The 14,540-nt window shown below is 41.8% G+C and overlaps 1 protein-coding gene across 1 annotated transcript in view; it reads left to right on the forward strand.

Annotated features, from left to right (window-relative positions):
* Positions 1-420: 420 nt before the first annotated feature.
* GPR153 (G protein-coupled receptor 153) overlaps positions 421-14,540 on the forward strand; it is a 51,934-nt gene continuing 37,814 nt past the window's right edge. Inside the window, exon 1 of the mRNA XM_075279975.1 lies at positions 421-1,063. The gene's annotated coding sequence lies outside the window, so the exon portion shown is untranslated. The remainder of the gene's footprint in view (positions 1,064-14,540) is intronic.

The raw sequence follows: 14,540 nt of genomic DNA on the forward strand, positions 1-14,540 counted from the left end.
ACCCTGACCCTCTCTGTAGTGTAACTATAAAGAATAGAGGATCTAGGGCACAAGCTGAAGACTACTATGTCAGCCACTAGTACAAGCCTTCCTTGCCAGTTTCATGTAACCCCTCACTACAATATATTGCATATTACCTGTGTATGTGAATTTGTCTCCAGCCCACACCACATATTAATAAAACCTAAAAATAGGTTCTGACATGGTTATAAAGCAGGAGAACTTGGTGCAAACTATACAATATACGAGTCACTCACATACACAGCCAGCAATAGGACAGCTCGCAGCCCTGAAGTTATCTGAGGACCTGAGGACAACAGTAGCACTTCTTCTGAGGCTGGACCATGATGTCTACCACCCTGACCCTGCATCTTTCATGTGTACAGTGTGAAGCACAAGTTCAAGGAGAGAAGCTATGATGGACAGCTGTGTCCTCCCAGGAGCTTCCCCAGCCACTGGTGCATGTTATCCCTCTTAACCCTTTCCTTGCACTCCCCCTGACGTCTGAGGATTACTGCTTGCCAACAGAGAGGCAGAAGGAGTGTGGGAGGATGCAAGGACGTTCTAGCTGCAATCTACACATCTGGAGGTGAAAAAAGTTGTCAGATTGCAAATTTCCACCTCTGATGAAGAAGTGGCTGCTGGAGGGAGCAGAGAGAAGCATGCGCTGTCTATTGCCATCCTCTCAGACACACATCCAACCCAAATGATGAAGTGAGGGCTGGGTTGGGAGCAATGACAACAGAGAGGGAGAGGGAGCCCATTGTTTCGGGTGGGCTGAGGGGCTGCTCCTGCACTGCACAGCTCCACCAAGGGATCTGTTCACATCGTGCTTGTCTTTGCAACAATGCTTCCCCACGGGGGTCCTGGAAAGCTGAGTGGGGGGAGATTGCTTAGCAGAAGCATCCTGGAAATTCACTTTCCAAGTGGAGAGCCTGCGATCCGATCAGCTGTGGATCCCCTGGGAGCTGGGATTTTGGTCTATTTGCTGTCTGCTCGGGGACTCGGGGCTCTGCTATTTTAAGATATGTTCCTCAAGATCCGGGGAATCACCTTCCAGCAGGTAAGGAAGAGATTTGTACTGAGCAACCTTGCTGCATGCTACTCCTACATCTGCTGAAGACCCCAGTAAAGGTGAAGACCCCCAATTCCTAAAGGTAGGGTCAAGTTAGTAGGACCTTGAAGAATAAGGGTAAAGGGTTTAAGGATCCCATTCTTGTCATGGGCTCATAATAAACAAGGGTAAAAGGTTGTATGGACCATGAATAATAAGGCTAGAGGGTGAAAAGACCCCCCCCCTGTCATTGTACACTGTCCCCTGAAGAAACCCCTGAAGAAACCCCTATTTTTGAAAACACAAAGGGGTACATTAACCCCTTATCCTTATAAACAGCCTTTGAAGACCCCCATATACCTCCCAATCTTTGAAAAATAAAATTGTGAGGTCTCAAGTAAAGGGGTGTAAAAACCTTAAAACCTGCATAAAAACTAATATTGCATGGCAGATCAGGGGTACAAGGACCACAATCCTTGTAAACAGTCAAAGGTTGAGGAACAAATGACCCCCAATACTCAGCAATATATGTATAGAGTACCCCCTAATCCTTGAAAATATTTTCAGGTAAGCAAAGGTAAAAAGCAGCACAATAACCCCCTCAAGTCATATTGAGAGGTCTTCCCCTTATGGACATACATTCTCCTAAGTGTGTAGACAAAGAAACTTCACCTTGGTAGACAGTATATAGGCTCCCTGCCTTTGTCATGTGTTATGTAAGAGGGGGAGGTGGGTGGATGGCTCATCCCTGGCTATATTATTAGGATTAGATGCAATGCCTTAGAATTACATCATGTCAGATCCGATACAGAGGGTCTATAAGACAAATGTAATGCCAACCCCCCCCCTCCCCATGCGTGGATGCCTTTTGTTTTGTAATGCTTCACAGCACACGTGTTTAACGGTAAACTGCAAGGTTGTGGGCAGGCACTAAAGGGTTAATGAAGAAGACACAATAGGGGGTTTGCACGGAATACCCCCACGCAGTACATGCTTGCTAGGCACAGGGGGCGCAATGCCCACTCTCTTCTAAATTGATATACTTTGAAATGGGGACCCCCCCAACACTGTGACCCCAAGGATTTAATATATGTATGTGTTATGTCACCCTATATGACTGTATGCATGGTGGGCACCTGCCCCTAATTTTCAAGGATAGTTCCAAGATTTACTGGAAGTCACACATCATTGGCTTGGATACGTAGACCCTGCAGCACATTGCCTGTGGAAATTCTTATATGGTGACAGATACATTTTATGATGGGGAATACAGTTCTGGGTGGTCTACAGAGGCTGTCACACATCATATGCTTAGATACATTCGTTCCACGTAACCCTATTCCTGCAGATTATAATGACATTCTGTATCTTGTCACAATATGAAAAGTAATGTTGCAGGGTTCCCGGAGAGAGTATCACACATGATAGACTTAGATACATCACGTCGGCAGCACATAATGAGGAGAGTATTGCGGTTTGGTTTTCTAAGCAAGTATCCCAAATAATGGCCTTAGATATATCAGTTCAGCAGCACATGATGGAAAATGTAATTCGGTGTTGTCCTCCGAGACTGTTGTATATTATAGGCTTAGATACATTAGCTGTACAGCACATGATGCCCATAGATGTACCAGCATGGCAGCACATGGTAAGTGTAGTAGTGCTGTGAAGTTCTCTGAGACACTCTCATACATGATGGGCTCAGATACATTAACTCAGCAGGACATTATGGGCTTAGATACATCACCGTGGCAGCACATGGTGAGGAGAGTAGTGCTTTGTGGTTCTTGGAGACACGTATACATGATGAACTTAGATACATCAACTAAACAGCCCACAATGGGCTTAGATACTCAGCGTGGCAGCACTTTATGAGGAGAGTAGTGCTCTGTGAATCTCTGACAGAGGATCACACAAAAGGGACTTAGATACCTCAACTCAGTAGCACATAATGGAGAAGATAATTCTGTCTTGTCCAAGAGAGAGTCACAGATTATAGTAGCACCTTAGATACACCAGCAGCACATGATGGGCTTAGATACATCAATATGACAGCACTTGATACATTTGAGCGCTTGATACACTTTACAGCACATGATGGGCTTAGATACATCATTTTGACAGTACTTGATGAGAGCAGTGACTCTGAGCCATTTTCATACATGATGGGCTTAGATCCATCAGCTCAGATGCACATGATGGAGGGTGTACCATTGTGTCCTTCTCTACATGCTGATGTTACATGTAATAGACTAAGGCCCTATTCACATCTGCGTTCGGATTTCCATTCGGGGAGTCCCCAAGTGGAAACCTATTCGCATAAAAAAGCAGTTACCTAAGGAAACCCTTGGACCCCATAGACTATAATGGGGTCCGTGTGGCTTCTGCTATTTCATGAGGATAGGAGAACGGAATGGCCCGAACACAGATTTGAACCAGGCCTAAGATACATTAGCTAAAATGCATATGGTGGGCAGTGTTGGTTCTTGTGAGTATCTCATATGTTTGGTTTAGATACATTAGATATACATGCAGTAATGCTATATATAGTTATATTGACTATTAATCTGTAGATGAATGGACTGTTTTAGGGCTTTTCCGAGTAGTAAGTGGGACTAAGCAGGTTTCAGCTGTATTTGTTGCGACTATATTTATGAGGTATCAGTTTCTGAGTTTTTTTCCTCCAGGCTCTTGTTCACATCAAATCATATAGTGTGATATCCAGAAATAGGCTGCGAGGACGGTAAATGGACAAGACTCCCAGGAAATGAGCAGAAGTTCTACTGACCCAGAGAAGATCTTTTTGACCTCACATTCCATTCATTTCTATATATAGAAGCATCTGTCACTACAGGTCATATACAGAGAATGAGCCGAGAGTAGCTTCCAAATCTGTGCGTCGCCATGAGACCTCACAACAGGGCTTTTACCATGTCAGCTGCTTTCCTTTAACCCAGAAGGTGCTGGATTCGCAAATGTTCAGCGAAAAAAGTATTTATTCTGATCTTATATGGTATAAAATCTTAGCTTTGGCGCAACTTTTGGGCGCCTCTTTACCTTGTCCAGGGGATTTAGATACAGCCTGTCTTCAGTTACTTCAATGGGAGTTACGGAAAAAGCAAATCATCTTACTCAGCACTTTATGTAGAATAGAAGAGAATTGTGTATCGCAGATGGAGCCTGAATCTTAAGACATGCCATAAATGTCTTCTAGGCTCCACTGTCACGAGAGTACGTATACCATGCTGGAAGGAGCAATATGAGGCTGGCCTCAGCCATCCAGCATCTCTGAGATGTTCATAGATAACTCCTCCTTCATGTCCATTTCATGTAGATGCTGGCACGGCGTAGGAGCACTTACGTAACTGTAGGAAGTCATACAATGTCTATGAAGGGATTATTATATTTATTCTACACAATGAAGGGTCAGGATTTCATTCATGTCTTAAAGGGCTTAACCAGGACTATGATACCAAGTTCCACTTCCTCTTCTCGTGAAGTGACATCACATCTGTAAGACACATGGTCATACTGCAGCTCAGTCCTATGCAAAGGAATGGGGCTGAGCTGCAGCATGGCCATAAGAACAACAGACACGGATTCACTTCCCGAGAAGACAAAGTGGAGCTCAGTACCATAGTCCTGGATAACCCCTATAAACCAACACACTGACTGATCCGATATATAGATGAATTGTTATATCACTTAGTATTAGCAATTATTGGCAACTCACAAAATTGATCAACAGGAGGCGACAGTGAGAAAGGGATGAAAGGGTATACTGTGCTTGCTTCCAACTTAAAATGACAAGAGAGAGGAGTAATGGCCTTACAGTTATCTCCTCCCTCATGTCCATTTCAGTTGGGTACGGGCATGGTAACTAACCTCTCATGACACGGGCACTACAGTGACTGTACTTAGTCATACAAGTTATATGACAACATATGTATTCTATACATGGTAGGAAAATTAGATCAAACTGGCTAATCTGACATAAAGGTAGACATGCCATAAGAATAACTAGTGATTACTGACAACAAATATATTGAGAATTATTCAGATTACTCAGCAGGGGGCATCACTGAGAACAGGACAAAGTGTACAAAGACTCTGACAGTAGGAAAATTGGCAATAAAGCAAATAAGGGACTGGAATGACACCAATGGCTTTGTCCATGAAGTGCGGCAGTGAAGCTAGTACTTGCCATTGGTCTGCTATCACAGTATGTGTACGCCGCCGATGACCACACAATGTCAAACTGGAATAGCCGCACTGGAATAACTGGGATTACAAGTCTCCGATCAGCTGTTGCCACTTATGTTCTGCAGTTTGCTGTCTATATGCCATGCACTAATTGGATACATATTACCAGGATATTTATGTAGTAAATATGAAGCAGAACAGATGGCGCGATGCACCAGGACTTTTTATGTCTGCTCTCTGAAACCTATGAGACTTTACATGACGTGTAGACATCATGTGTTAACTAGATATCTGATGTAGACACCCATGTGGCCAGCTGGCCTCACATATAAGCAGGCCTCGGTTCTAGGTATATTACGTACAGAACATATTAAGTATAATATATGATCTGTCGCCCCCTGCTGAGTAATCTGTATATATGCTGAGTAGAGTGGGGGAAGGGAAGTGACAACTGCTCTGAGCATATTTCTTGTAAATAGGTTAGTAGCAGGGGTGTAACTTAAAGCACCTGGGTCCCGAATCCATCCTTCTACAGGGTTACACTTCTAATATATACCGTATTTTTCTTTTGTGGGCCCCCCCAGACACAAAGGGCCCGTGTATAGTTGCTACCTCTGCGCTCCCTGCAAAATGAAAATATTCACTGTCCTGTACATACAAGAGAGGGGTTTGTCACAGTGTATCTGCGTAGACGATTATTACACACACAGCTTTATTCAGTCTAGACAATCTTCTGTCACCTGCGCTGATTCATTGTGCCAAATCAGGATAAGGCCACATCGTACGGACATCTTCAGTCCATGAGATATTGGAAATTGGCCATATTTAATCCTGATCGGGTACCCAGACTCCCAGTCATAGTCTTCTATGATTCTTGGAGTCCCTGCTTCCCTTTGGCAGAGCTGCGAAGAAGTAGGGACTCCTAGAATCATAGATGACTGTAACGCTGGGAGTCTAGGTCATGGCTCAGGGTTTGGTCTCGGAAGGAGAAGAGTTGAGCATTATCTAGACTGGATACAGTGGTAACAAATCCTCAGCTTTATATATTACAAGCAGTATTAAGTGTGTATGGGATTATAGCTATTTAAAGGGAACAAGATTTTTGAACGTGGCAAGAAATTTATGGACAATATATATGAGAACATTGTAGAACATTTCATTATATAGTGAGTATAGTGGTTGTACTATTAAAAACGTATATTACCTATCCATACGTGTCTAACAGAGGCCCAACCAATTACGACAATGGGGGTCCTGAGTCCCTCCATTTGAATAGAGCAGTGGTTGTACGAGCTCATTGCCACTCCATACACTTCTCTGAGAATGTCAATGAGTTGCTGAATATATTGCATGGCTGTCTCCAGAACCTCCAGTCTCCTGATCACTGGGGTCCTAGTGGTCAGACCCCAACCCTTCTGACTCTTTTCTCTATCTTATGCATAGGGGATAAGCCTTGTTGGTATTACAACCACTTTAATATAATATATATTCAAAGTATAATACTGTATTTGAGCTGTGGGGACGCCTGACAAGGTTTTCTGCTGCAGCAGCCTGTATGTGCTGGAAGTTGCTGCATGGAGTGTGTGCTGGTTCTCCTATTCCAGTAATAGGAGCGACATAGCAGCTTTGTTCACTGCATAGCAGAATCATAAGCGGTGCCTGTCTGCTAGCACCCCAAGGTTGCTGCAACAGCTGATCTGTGCTGGACCCAGGTGTTGGACCACCACAGATCATATACTGATGATCTATTCTGTTCACACAGCTGATATCTAAGCATTTGCGGCTATAGTACGTGGTGACATTTTAGCATTTACTTTAGCAGGAGGGTGTTCTTGACTTATTCTTCTGGGCTCATAGGTAAGTATACAGAATTATTTTCCTTCTCTGATTATAATGAATTCACTGCCCATTTCTGGCCCACACACCAGTCTGTGGATTGATGTCTCAGCCAAGCGAACATGCTTCACATTCACTTGCAATCAACAAAAAGATTTTTCCAGTGTAGAAAGTGTCTTTCATCAAGTTTATAACTTCTCAGAAGACTCAGATTTTTTTACAAGCCGCTTCCATATGACATAGATCTGTGTTAATGACTCGGGTTGCTCTTTATAGAAGATTTATGTCATAACCAGGAGCAATGAAAACTATGTAGACATACATGACTATGTTATCTATAGACTCAGAAACGTGTCTCTGGATTTGTAACATTTCAAAGGATTAGAAAGCCACGTCAGCTTTTCTCGAAATAGCGCCAAAGCTGTCCACGGGTTGTGTCTGGAATTGCAGTTTGGCTGAGTGATTGGATCTGACACCACATACAAACTGTGGACTGGAGTAGCACTGTTTTTAGAATACATTTTTTTCTATCCCTTTACCATTTGGTGGAGCCCTATATTGGTTTATCTTCAATGGTAATTCCAGTGGCAATTGGTCTTTTAAAGGGAATGTCACCTTAGTATTAAATTACTGAAATCTTCTATCTAACCATTAAGTTTAAGGGATGCCCATCAAGATTACCTATCCTTACAACTGATAGATTAGGTTAGATCAGTAGAAGGTCAGCTGATAGGATTTCCATTGATTTCTATGATAACAATCCTCTGAGCCTGTTGTCACCACTAGAGGGAGCTCAAGACCATTTACATTCTGTTTATAAATTGAACTTAAGCTTCACTCTTGCAAAATACATTACAAATGATGGACAAAATTGTACTGCATGCTGAGCTGTTTTATCCGTTGCCATGAATGGACTCCATTATAGTCAGATATAGATCATGTCCACCATGTTCCATCAATTCTGTGATCCTATAACAGCCCAGAGCAACAGAAATAATGCCTAACATGACAGGATATAGAAATTGCCCCCTAGTGGTAACTGGAGGTAGTTTTATGGCTCTTTGAAGTCAAGTCAGTGATTTGTAGCTCTGTGCGCTATCAAGATGCATTATAAAATGAATCAGCACAGAATTTTGTATCTATAAACTATGCAGGGTTAAAAGGCGGACATTCATTATAAGCATAAATTTCTGTAGTCACGACTCTCAAATTAGTGTGATGGGCTGTCTAGTTATATCTGAATTTTCTCCCTGTAGCAGACAATATCCAGTAACATGAGAAATAAAGAATTATTTCATGAGTTGGAGACAATATTGACATTGACGCCCAGGGACCAACGTTGCGAAAGAGCAGCTGATCGCTGGGGTGTCCAACCCCACAGGTCTGATATTGATAACCAATCCTGAAGATAGAGGATAGGTCATCAATATTGTTTGCCCAGCAAATGCCTTCAAAAGAGGATCTGAAACCTCTCCTGACTTACAATATTAAAATAAATACTTGTATTTCCCCTGACACAACAATTCTAGAGAATTTTCTCATACAGTACCTTTCCGTTGTGTCATTCCCCTGTTATTTCTTATAGAAATGTATTAATAAATTGACTATTGGGTATTTATAATTCTCTATATCCAATGGCTGTGCCCTGTACTGTCAACACTGATTGGACAGTGTCAGAGTATGCAGGAACAAATATATTCATATGTTTCCAGGAGGAATAACAGAGGAACAGCTCAATGCAGTCTTTCAAAAATGATGCTCCGGAATTGCTAGATAATGGGTATGTTCACAAAGAAGAATTTGATACAGATTTCTACCTCAAATTCCTCTTCCATCTCTGTAGCTTTGGCTTTCCACTGAGAATTAGGCTCAGATGAATGGGCCGTATCATTGGAGTCATTGGGGGTCCTTTGTCAGAATCAACTGTGGACTCCTTGACAAGATCAAGTAAGAAGGTTATATTTCCAGTGTCAAATTTCCATCATTGATCTTTGTTTTCCATTGACTACAGTGGAAGTCAGATTCAGGGTGCAATCTGTATCAAAATCAGCATCAAATTCCATAGTGTGAACATATGCTAAGGGGAATTCAAGTATTTACTGAAACAGACATGTCAGGTAAGAATGTACATGTCTTCTATACTGCCGAGAGTAAAAAAATATCCACTTGATTTACCATAAACATAATATAATCTTAATCCCAAACCAAAATTTTTCTATCACGGTGCGCTGGTTAATTTTATAAGAATAAGTGATCAAATAGTCACAAAATGACATGGGCTGCATAGAAAACCATAGCCCCTGCTCTCTCCTGTCCATGGTCTAATGAATATATATATATATATATATATATATATATATATATATATATATATATATATATATATATGGTGTCGTATTGCATTTCATTATTTCACAAATAACCTACTCCTGGGATTTATATTACCGGACAAATCTGGAGGTTTTGCGTCCAGCGGGGATACATATAATGCATTCCTTGCCCTCAGTAATAACCTCAAGAAACCCAGATTACAATTAGCATTCTCTAGAAAGACAAATGGTTACATTGTGTCAGTCTGAAGATTATGAATGATATATTAATGACCTGCATTATAAAATTGAAGATGACATTATCACATTATTCTGTCTTTGTTTCCACTGAGATCTATTATCACCATTTGTCTGACTTGCAGGTTGAGCTGTTACCCTGCAAAAAGGGTTTTATAGGGTATTCATGCCTTATAGTGATTATACAGTACATTACTAGTATATGCCATAAATTTATGGTGAGTGGGCCATATACCATTACCAATCCTATGTAAAGGGTGCAGTCGCAGTGCTGCTTCTTTTGCTGGCCATACACATTAGATTTTAAATTTCTAAAATAAGCATTCTACAATGGATTGTTCATGTATAAACCCATACACGTTCATCTCATATAACCGACCATCAACTGAAGCTTGTCCCAACCAAAATCAATTGCGTTGGATTTTTTTGCTTACCGGGGCTGAGCTGTGGCTTTAACCTACATTATCTTATGTACCCCACCTTTTGGCTCGGATGACATCACTCAGTAATACAATCCACGTCCAGTTGAGGCACCACTGTGGTCCTATCTTTTTCTCCATTATTTTCTGTATTTTTGGATCTTTGCGTCACCATTGTGCTCAACTCCTCTTCTCCCGGAGAATGCAGATAAGTTTGAGTCATGACATAGCGGGGTGACCTGGAAAAGCAGGATAGCACTGTAAATGCAGCATAGTCCTGCTGTTCACAGGGGTCCCCGTTGGCCCTATGGTTTAAGCATCTACTATACAGGGACAGAAATTTCTGCTTCTGGTCCTGTATAGAGATGAGCGAGTACTGTTCGGATCAGCCGATCCGAACAGCACGCACGCATTGAAATGAATGGATGCACCTGGTACTTCCGCTTTGACGCCGGCCGCTTAACCCCCCGCGTGCCGGCTACGTCCATTCATTTCAATGCGTGCGTGCTGTTCGGATCGGCTGATCCGAACAGTACTCGCTCATCTCTAGTCCTGTATTGTGTATAAAATGGGTGCAGCTCTGTACCGCCTATCGGGGCCAGCTGATAGACACGCACCATTCAGGTTCTTATGGCCTGTCCTTAGGCCTTGAAAACCTTAATCCTTAGTCAATAAAAGTCTGACTTCCTCTGGCCACCACAAGGGGGAGCTCACTGCATAAATATATTTCTAGCTTCAATTGACGCCCTATAAATCTTAATGCAGCAAGTGAATGCTATAAGGAGACTTGCTGTGCTGGGAGTCTGCAGTTCTTCCCTACTTTGGAAGACTATTGGACAATCCAGGCAAGTAGGTGAGTTTAAAATAACATATATTACCTATGATATATATTTATACTATTGTAACACCTATAAAAGTGTCCCTCATGCAGAAAAAAATTACAAAAATAAAATTCTGCTGTCAATGATTCTTTTCCGTTCTTGTAAGTAAGATACTTTTTCATTGTGCTGTTTCTAGGCAACGTAACCTCTGCGGCAGCTATAGAGACCAGCTCCTCACACCTCCATCGCCCCCTCTGTCATATGATCTGGTGATACAACACTTACTATTAACTAGTAAAGACCCTTATTTAGGTCTCAGGCACTTGAGACGCTTATAAGATTTTCATATTTTCTTACACGTTCTAAGTATGAGTCGCGCTGATATCACTTGGTAGGGGGTGATATTTACTCGCCAGGGTTTGTTTTGCAACTAACCTCATGGTGCACAACTATCCTACATATAATACCGCCCTGTATTAGTGTTTATTCCGCTATGTATGATCAGAAATAGATGAGCCCATAGCAACCGCTGAAGTCTAGGAGGATTTCTCGGGGAGTTATTGTCCACATTGCTCTTCTATATTTAGCATCAGGTGTAAAAGGATCTATTAATAGAACAAGTGGAATATATAGAGCAGGTGGATATCATCTCATTAAACATATTTACCATATAATGCAAATTTATATATACTAACCATACAATGCGTATCATTATACCGCTCTCATACACCTAGGTCAGACATCTATTGTAGCAATAGGGGGGCAGAGGTAGCACATAAGAACTACATGATGGCCCAGGGCCTCAGAAAGCGACCCTTCTAATTTCAGCTGAAGGTTTCCAACACCAGGTTATAAAACGTAGTAAAGGCAGTCAACACAGTCTGGCACTAGACCTTATAGCCATACTTTTTATACTCTCTATATTAGACCAATAGGGAGCCTTCACACGGAGTTACGCTGCGCTCATTCAAACACGTTCAGAATGAGCGCGTAAAAAGCAGCTCCCATTGACTTGAATGGGAGCCGGCATACGTGCACTCCCCATTGAAATCAATGGGAGGCTTTTTTCCCTATTGCTTTCAATGTATTACACGCGTATCACATTGAAAGCAATAGGGAAAAAAGCCTCCCATTGATTTTAATGGGGAGCGCATGTATGCCGGCTCCCATTCAAGTCAATGGGAGCTGCTTTTTACGCGCTCATTCTGAACGTGTTTTTACTTTCAGAATGAGTGCAGCGTAACTCCGTGTGAAGGCTCCCGTTAGACGTCAGTGCTGATATGTAATGTTGTTCCTGGATACATTCGTTTACACTTGGTGGCAGTAAATTGTCATGAAGTTGTCACAGTGCTGTCTTTTCCTCTAATTTACCGATATTATGTGTCATTTTGTCTAAGAAATAGAAGAACCAGAAATGGTGTGAGTGTATTTTGCAGCCAGCTTAATGGCGACTGGAGCCAGACATATTAATCCATTACAGGATGTTGTGTGCGGACTCAGGGATCTTGTCCCAATCGCTGTTATTTTTTCGGCAATTACTGCATTTCTGTAAGTGGCTTTATTGTCAAGTGCTTAATCTGAATGTGGTTAATGCTGGGTGATTCATGGACTCACTTATCTTGCTGGTGACTACTTTGTGGGTTGATGTGTTGCTGTTTTTGACATTAGAGACCTCATATATCCTGGATGAGCTAATGTATAACTAAAGGAGGGTGAGGCGCACATATTGTACTTATTGTGGATTAAGATACTGAATTTATCCTGAAGATATCCTGAACTTACAAGTGTCTACAATTCCCCTCTAGATGGAAAAACTTTAAGTGGCTATTAAACTTTCAATAAACTTTACATAAATTACTAGTTCCTGTGGATATAAGAAACTTTGCAATATCTCTTAGAAATAAAAAATGCTTCTTTCTCCGCTTATCAACCAGAGGTATTGTGTGCCTCTTACATATCAGTTCTCTAGCGCCACCCAGGTGGGAACACAGTGTGACAACACAAAGTGCTCCCATGTTGGTATGGATAAAACCAAAATATTCCTATGAAATGGATTCACCTATGCTTCTTTTATACACACATTTATAAATAAATGCCTGAAAGGCCATATCCTGTGCTGGCGGAGGGGCAATACACAAACATATAGGGGAAGTGGAGGTGTTCAGTTAAGTGTACCCTTTACGTTAAGTTTTGAGAACCCCTCAGTACATCCTATGAACGTCTAAAGATGACTATAGCCATTAGACAGTGTCAGCTGACCTACAAAGAGGATAAAGACCCCAAAGCATAGAAGAAAATAAAACCACCATTAGGCTAAGTTCACACAGAGGACTTGGGAGCTGATTTTGAGGAGGATTCTGCCTCAAAATCAGCTCCAAATACCAGCCAGAATGTACATCCTCCATGTTAACCAGTACAGTACTCAAGATGCCAGGTGTTCTTACCTAAATCAGAAGATGTCCTCCTCTAGCCCTTTTACTCCATCCCCTGTTTCTTGAAAGTCAAGTTTTTTATAGGCTTTTGAGGCTAACCAGGACTGGACGCCTCTCTCCATGGTTTCAATTACAGCTTAATGGACTATGTTATTCCTATGAAGAGCGAGAGGGAGATCAGTGACTGCCAGACAGAGAATTATGGACAAATTCATTGGAATCCAGCCTGACTGATCCTTTTTCCTTGAGAAATATTATTTAACTAAGGTTTTTGGTTGAAATCTACAGAAGTCCAAGTGTATGGCTTACGCGAGGTTCACACTAGCGTTCGGGTCGCCATTCTTTGGGTCCACTTGGGGACCTGGAAAATGGAAACTCAATACGCTTAAAAAGGGGCTACCCATGGAACCCCTTTGGACCCCATAGACTATAATGAGGTCTTCTGAGTTTCTGCCAGGGATTCAGGGATGGAATCCCCAAATGGAGACCGGGCGCAGGTGTGGACCTAGCCTAAGTTCAAATGGAGAAATTAGATTTCATACACCGTCGATAGCATATTCGGCTGACAGCTACTCTTCTCATCTCCCCCTGACACTTTGACACTTTGGCATGGTTTGGCTGAGTGTGCCTGTGTTTTTAATGGAGAGGAGAGAATATGTTGCTGGCAGACATGTCAAAAAAGTCAACTTGCCCAACGCTTCTTTGCTCTAGGGGTGAATTGGTAGAATAGCCTGCCACTCCTTCCAAAATTTAATTTGTATGCAAACACCTTTATCCCCACCAGCACAGAGCCCTATATGGGAGCATTCTCTGCAGAATACGTCTACTTTGTGCACGAATAAAAGTTATCATGTGAACTTTTCAGCACTTATTTTTTCTTTCTACCCACTGACAAAAACATAATAAATCCATTATTTCTCAAGGTGATGTATTGAGCGTGTTGGAATACATTATTCACAATCCCGTTCTCATATAGGGAGATAGACATTCAATCTTTTTCTCATTTGGTGCTGCATGTGGGCTGTATAAATTCTTAATCAGAATCAGATTATATTAAGCGGCCCGGATTGCGTTCCTTCCACTTTAAGCGCCGCTATTATTAGAAAAGAAAGTATTGAATCATTTATTCCTCACTTCTGATAAGACAGGCACCTTCCAGAATATGTTTTTGAAAAAAATAAAATCCTTCCTCCAGACTTTGGCTTTCT

This window comes from Leptodactylus fuscus, chromosome 6 (assembly GCF_031893055.1).
Source record: "Leptodactylus fuscus isolate aLepFus1 chromosome 6, aLepFus1.hap2, whole genome shotgun sequence".
In the NCBI taxonomy this organism is placed as follows: domain Eukaryota; kingdom Metazoa; phylum Chordata; class Amphibia; order Anura; family Leptodactylidae; genus Leptodactylus; species Leptodactylus fuscus.